The 6,498-nt window shown below is 47.3% G+C and overlaps 1 pseudogene; it reads right to left on the bottom strand.

Moving 5' to 3' along the window:
* Positions 1–2,039: 2,039 nt before the first annotated feature.
* LOC148592322 (olfactory receptor 14A16-like) lies at positions 2,040–3,915 on the bottom strand (annotated as a pseudogene).
* Positions 3,916–6,498: the final 2,583 nt, after the last annotated feature.

The following is a 6,498-nucleotide window of genomic DNA, read 5'->3' as shown; positions in this document are numbered from 1 at the left end:
GATGTGGCAGGTCCCATCATTGGTTCCTTGAGGGGTCCAGCCCTACCATTCCTTCAAATCCTCTTCAATACTAGAGCTCTCCAGGTGCAACCAGCCCTCGCTGCTCAGAGCCTGGGCCTGAGGCCTGAAAAGTTCCCCAGCTCTCCCAGCATGGGAAACTGGCTCCCATCAGTTCCCAGAAGGGAAGCCAGACTGTTGCACCTTTGCCTGTGCCAAGCCCTGCACTGCTGCCACTGTGCAGTGGTGCCCGGAGGGAGTGTGCCCTCCAAGATGTCCCTTTTGCACCCCTTAGTTAGACCACCCTAACATGCACCTGAGGCTGTCTGAAGCTTACAGGGGTGCATTGCCTTCCCAAGAGCCTTGCGCTTTCCCTGCATCTGCTTGTCCTTGCATGAAGTGTCGGAGGCTAACCTGGACCATTTCTGGCCTGGGAATGTCAATGACCATGTGATTTTCTCCAGTTGTGCCTTTGTAGCGCTCCTCTTCCTCTGGGCCATGGGATAACTGTGCGCAGAGAGAATTGCCAAAACAATGGCTTTGTCTTTTGAAGATAGTACTTCTGAGTGCTTTGGGGTTTTTTTGTTTGTTTTTTTTCACCCTTAGTTAGGTAAAGGACCCATAAAACAGGAATACATCTGTTTTTTGCTTCATACGCTACCATTCAAAAAGTAGGAGAGACTTGTACTATCAGCATAGCATAGTAATCACCAACTTAATATTTCATTTTTCATTTCTTTTTCACTGAAAAGTGTGTACTCACTATTATACAGCCTTTACAAATACTTTGCAGGGGAAAAACAAACAAACAAAAAGCTTGTTCTTGTTGACTGTTTCCTTTGTGAATTATATTTGAAAAAAAAAGACACAGTGAATTGATATTTTGCTTCTTTGCAGCTTTTGGAATAGATCTGAAGCACAGAGTCATTGTGCTAGATTAATACAAGCATCATGAAGAATGGAAAGTCATTAAACAAAATATCATTTGTTCAGCACACTTCTAGTCAACTGCAACTTACATTTCATTTCTGACTAAGAACAGAGGAGGCTGTTCAAGGGCTTCTTGTCCAGGGTAGGTCTATTGCAAACAGTGTAAGACTACTGACAGACATGTAAAGCCTAATCCTAACCTTAAACCAAGTGAGCACAGAAAGCAAACAAAACCAGGGGTAATGGGGAAAGGGTAAATTGGAGTGGATGTTTGTATAGCAGTGGACCAAGATGATAGAAAGATGTGGAAGTGAAAAAAGAGGGAAAAATGCAATGAACGGTAAAGCAAAATGAAGATCAGGGCTATCTGGGGCTACCTGCCAAACAGCCCTGACTCTGAACCAGTTTGACCAGAGCAGGACAAGAAACATGCAGCTCATCTGAGCATACTTTTGTCTGACTTACTTCCATGGTCATGGGGATGCTGAAGGAGTTCCTGGCAGAACTCAAACAGAAGAAGGAAGTACACAGAATATGGAAAAGATGGCAGGCTCCTTGGGAAGAACATAGGAATGTTGTCAGGGTATGCAGGAATGCGACGAGGAAGGCTAAGAAGCATTTGGAATTAAATGTGGCAAGGAATGTCAAGGACAACAAGAAGGGCTTCTTCAGATACACCAGTAGCAAAGGGAAGGTTAGGGAAAATGTGAGTCTGCTGCTGAATAGGATGGATGCCCTTGTTATAAAAGACACAGAAAAGGCAGAGTTACTGAATGCCTTCTTTGTTTCAGTTTTTACTGAGGCCAACCTTCTGGAATCTTGGACCCTGGAGACAAGAGAGAAAGTCTAGGGAAATGAAGACTTGCCCTTGGCTGAGGAAGATCAGGTTAAACATCACTTAGGCAAACTTGACTTCCACACATTTATGTGCCCTGGGATGCATCCAAGAGTGCTACAGGAGCTGGCAGATATTATTTCTAAGACACTCTCCATCACCTTTGAAAGGTCATGGAGATCAGGAGGGGTGCCTGAGGACTGGAAGAAAGCCAATACCACACCAGTCTTCAGAAAGGGCAAGAAGGAGAACCAAGGCAACTACAGGCCAAGGGGTCTTAGCTCCATCCCTGGAACAGCTCATCCTGGATGTCATCTCTAAGCATGCAGAGGACAAGAAGCTGGTCATGAGGAGTCACCCTTGATTCACCAGTGGGAAATCATGCTTCACGAGCCTGATATCCTCTATGATGGAATGACTGACTGGGTAGATGAGGGGAGAGCAGTGGATGTTGTCTACCTTGACTTTGACACTGTCTCCCTCATAGGGAAGCTCAGGAAGTATGGGCTTGACAAGTGGACAGTGAGGTGGATTGAGAACTGGCTAAACTGCAGAGCTCAAAGGAATGTGATCAGCAGTGCAGAGTGTAGCTGTAGGTCTGTGGCTAGCAGTGTCCCCCAGGATTCAGTACTGGATCTAATCCTGTTCATCAGTGACCTTGATGAAGGGACAGAGTGCACCCTCAGACAGTTTGTTGGTGATACAAAACTAGGAGGAACAACTGATACATCAGAGGGCTGTGCTGCCATTCACAGGGACCTGCACAGGGGCCTGTAATATGTAGCACAGTCTCCAGCAGGTATCACTTGAACGCTCCCTCTCTCCGTGAGCACTGGATCCTCAAAAGTAATCACTTAATCTAGCCCCCATTCCCTATCAGAGCACTCTGCAAGTGTATCCCCCCTAGCCCATGGAGCACCCAAGCAACAGGACCTGAGTGTTAATCCATGGAGCAATCTGGCCTCCAGTTTGAAAAGAAAAGACCAACCTTCTGGCACCTGTATTAGAAAGATGGTAGTTGGAAGGCTGCTCTGACATAGTGATAGGCACATTTAGAGAAGGCCTCTGGGTCAGGTCAATGGGCTTTGTGCCTCTGGAGAAATGACATGAAACCAAACCTTTCTGTACAAACAAGATTGTCACAGATGGAACAAGAAAAGCACAAGAATGTCCTTAGAAAAACAGGAAAATACTTGTGAGCAGATGTGGGCAGCTTATTGCTGCAGAAATAGTACGGACAGAATCAGTTTCTCCAGTGCATTCTTGAGCTCCTTATTCCTCACACTGTAGATGAAGGGGTTCACCGCTGGAGGCATCACCACATACAGAACAGCCACCACCAGATTCAGGGATGGGGAGGAGATGGAGGGGGGCTTCAAGTAGGCAAAAGTGCCAGTGCTGATGAACAGGGAGACCACAGCCAGGTGAGGGAGGCATGTGGAAAAGGCTTTGTGTCGACCCTGCTCAGAGGGGATCCTCAGCACAGCTCTGAAGATCTGCACATAGGACACCACAATGCAAATGAAACACACCAAGCCCAAGCAGATATTAACCATAATAACCCCAACTTCCCTCAGGTAGGCGAAGTCTGAACAGCAAAGCTTGAGGATCTGGGGGATTTCACAGAAAAACTGCTCCACGACATTGCCCTGGCAGAGTGGTATCGAAAATGTGTTGGCAGTGTGCAGGAGACCACTGAGAAGACCACTGCCCCAGGCAGCTGCTGCCATTTTGGAACAAGCTCTGCTGCTCATTAGGGTCCCATAGTGCAGGGGTCTGCAGATAGCAACAAAACGGTCATAGGTCATGACGGTGAGAAGATAATACTCTGCTGTTATCAGGAAGACAAACATAAAGACCTGGGCAGCACATCCTGAGTAAGAAATGACCCTGGTGTCCCGGAGGAAATTGGCCATGGATTTGGGAACAGTGGTGGAAATGGTGCCAAGGTCCAGGACAGAGAGGTTAAGGAGGAAGAAGTACATTGGGGTGTGGAGGTGGTGGTCGCAGGCTACAGTTGTGATGATGAGGGTGTTGCCCAAGAGGGCAGCCAGGTAGATGGCCAGCAAGAGCAGGAAGTGCAAAAGCTGCAGCTCCCATGTGTCTGAAAATGGCAGGAGAAGGAAGTCATTGAGAGAGCTGCTGTTGGACATTTGCCTCATCTGGACTTGGAAGACTGTTCAAGGAGGAAAAGACATTGACAAGTTAGAACAGGCTTCTCTGAGCCACATCCATTCCATTTCTCACAGAAACACCCACATTCCCTCTGTCCTTTACCTTATTCAGATCCCTTTCTGGAGCTCTGGTTTGCAGTGAGCAAGTGTGCCATGCTTAGCAAGAACCAGTTCTGCTCTGCTCTGGAAGCATAAATGGAAGTGTCAGACAGTCCCAGGTATTCAGAAGCACACCTAGGGGTGGCACTGTGGGCTAAGGGATGGGGACTTGCTCCAATGACCCAGTGGTAGACAAATAAAGCACTCATGCTAGCTGTGCCCTGAAAGAGAAGATCCTTATGAGGGATTCATCTCCCTCAGCATCACCCTGTGGAGTAGAGGTGTCTGCATCTGAATCAGTCTATTCTGAGCAAGACAGAAAAATACGAAGTGAAGACAATAGGTGACTAACCCTTTTCTAGATGTCTTCATTCCAATGAGATAGATCTTTTCCTCACACCAATTTACTATCTGTGCTCTTTCTCCAAGCACTGTAGTGGAAATGGAAGTGGCCTTGGCCAATATCCACCTCTTGTGGAACAGTGATTCAGAATTTTGACACTTACATTCTACAGAAAATGATCTTTGGGGGAAATCTGCTCATGCATTTATTTAATTTTACATGCTTCCGCCCTCCCATGGGAGCATTCTCTTATAGGGTAGAAATATCTGGCATTTCACTTGCTCTCAGCATGAGCATTTGCATATCACTAGAGATGAAAGTCACAGGCTCACTGTGACTTTGCATAGAGTCACAGAACCTGCTCTGTCAATGAGTTTTCCCCTCACTGCTTGGTGCTTGCAGTTCACTAAGCTAAAGGACAGTTACACTCACAAGTTCCTCCTAAGGTAAGCTGAGAGCAGAAGAGTTCAGCTTCACAAGGAAGCTGACCATGACCTGCCCAAATTCATTTGCCCACAATTCGTTTAGCAGTTTCCTCTCATTCCCTGCCCATGTCTGCTGCTTAGAGCTGTCGCAGTAAGATTTGTTTCTCTGTACCCACATCTTTTCACAGTCATTGCTCACAGACCCCTATCCCATCCTGTATGTGATGGTTTCTGCCCTGCAGATGGCAGGACTCCCTCTCCCTGTGATGGTGTGGCAAGGGATTCCTACTCTGAGCGTCTGCCTTTCTTCTGCACTGCAGAAGCTGGGAGAGTCCTCCTTCAAAACCCTGTCACTCATGGGATGGGTTTAGAAGACCCTTCCAGGAATCCCAGTACTATTGCTCTACATCCAGAGACTTACCGTGTCAAGGTCTGGGTAGGTTTCTCGCACACTGAAAATTGTCTCCCACTCCAGACTGCTTTTCACTGCTGTACGTCTTGTCTTATCCTCTTCCAGCAAGAGCAGGCAGTACCTTAAGCCCTTCTGCCCTTTGCAAAGGAGCAGTTATTAGACAAAACAGTCTCTCAGCAATGTCACCAAATTGCCATGAGCTCCCCTGTCGCAGGAGGCTGACCCCACTCAGGAGCTGAGGCCCAGCTGAAGGTGTGGACCATCCCTTGTGATACTTTCTCTTGGGAAATGTTTACTGAAGTAGACTAAAATAATCATCCATAATCCCCCTCTAAATCTCTTCAGAAGGCAGTTATCTAACTGAGGTGGAAATGTCCCACTGTGGAAACCCATAATTCCAGCCCTTAGCTGGACAGAAGAACTAGATGGGCAGAAGAGGAGAGACAGAGGTGGTCCAAGACCAGTGTCTGCTTGCTCTGATGGAGCAATTGTGAGACCTACACCCTTTAGAATATCAGGTGAGGAGGGCAAGGTGGGGAAATTCCTTGGGCATCTGAAATGATGCCTCCTGGATGCTACTATTACTAATTACTACTAGATGCCTACGACCGTTGACTGTGAAGGTGAGACACATGCCAATCTCTACATTGCAAGCTGCTAATGTAATTCTATGTGGACATTTGATTTAATGACATAAAATCATGCTTGCAGGGCCATGTCACATATTTGGGGTGTCCTGCACAGCCAGATGTTTCTAGCAGATGCATCTTGGCACCTGCAGGAAAACCATGCTCTTTGGGAGAGGTTGCTGGACAAAGGCCCCTGGGCATTCAGAGTTTTCTATCTGTGCCCAGTCTGAAGCCCACCTCTGCCTTTGGACAAAGTCTGTAGCATCTACATCCAACCTTGCTGTATGAATGGGAGAGACACATGATACCAAGGTCTTCATTCCACCTGCGCAATTACCTCTCCCTACTCCTAGATCATATGAACAGGGATTGTGGTAATGATGTCAACAGGGTGGCTGAATTGGAGGCTGCCCAGGACCAAGTGACAGTCTCTGTGGCACCTAGTCCTTCCTGGTGATTGTTTCACCTCTATCATAGACCCCAAAGTGCTGCAGAGGCCTCTCCTGCCCTTCCTGCACAGTCCAACTACTTCCCAGGTTCCTTGGTCTTGTGTCCTGCAGGGCAATCTTAGTGGGAACTTTGTTTCATTGCATTGTTACCTGCCATCTGTGCCAGCAGGTCTCTACTCTGTAGTGGGGTCATTGCACAGAAGAT

Source organism: Tinamus guttatus, unplaced genomic scaffold (genome assembly GCF_059628265.1).
Source record: "Tinamus guttatus ecotype Peru unplaced genomic scaffold, ASM5962826v1 Tinamus_guttatus_pri_ptg000618c, whole genome shotgun sequence".
Taxonomy (NCBI): Eukaryota; Metazoa; Chordata; class Aves; order Tinamiformes; family Tinamidae; genus Tinamus; species Tinamus guttatus.
The sequence above is the reverse complement of the archived record's forward strand: the minus strand, read 5'-3'. Positions and strand labels throughout refer to the sequence as shown.